The sequence below is a fragment of the Etheostoma spectabile genome, chromosome 18 (genome assembly GCF_008692095.1).
Source record: "Etheostoma spectabile isolate EspeVRDwgs_2016 chromosome 18, UIUC_Espe_1.0, whole genome shotgun sequence".
In the NCBI taxonomy this organism is placed as follows: Eukaryota; Metazoa; Chordata; class Actinopteri; order Perciformes; family Percidae; genus Etheostoma; species Etheostoma spectabile.
In genome coordinates, this window is record NC_045750.1 from 17406482 (window position 1) to 17407041 (window position 560).

A 560-nucleotide genomic window follows, 5' to 3' on the forward strand; every position below is an offset into this window, starting at 1 on the left:
CAGATGCTGGAGGTAACCGGCTCCAACTAGCCTACTGCTAACAAGTGACAAAATAATCAAAAGTCAACAATTTCCTATTTACACATTGTGATTTGTATAGTCAAAGCGTGTACAAATTACAAGGTCACATGAGCCACAGCCATCTTCTAATCGTATACATCCTGGGAACTATTCTCCACAGAAGGCGAAGCACTGCTATTTGGGTGGAGTGATTAGCAACACCTGAAAAGCAACATTGTTACTCTCTGCGCCTCACCACAGGGCTTCTGAAAGGCTGCGAGCAAATCACTCCGCCCAAGTAGCAGAAGTAGCAGTGCTTCACCTTCTGAGAATAGTTCCTAGTATTTATATGGTGGGATAGTTGGAGCTGGTTACCTGCAGGATCTGTGCTAAGCTAGGCTTGCGGTGGGTGCGTCAAACAGAGTTACGACACACAAGGAGATGAGAAAGGTATACATACTGTAAGTACAAAGAATATAAAGCTTTAATGCATAACTTTTTGACATTAATGAACGTCTATTGCATTCAAGCCATTGCCAAATGAGTTGCTACAAAGCTAA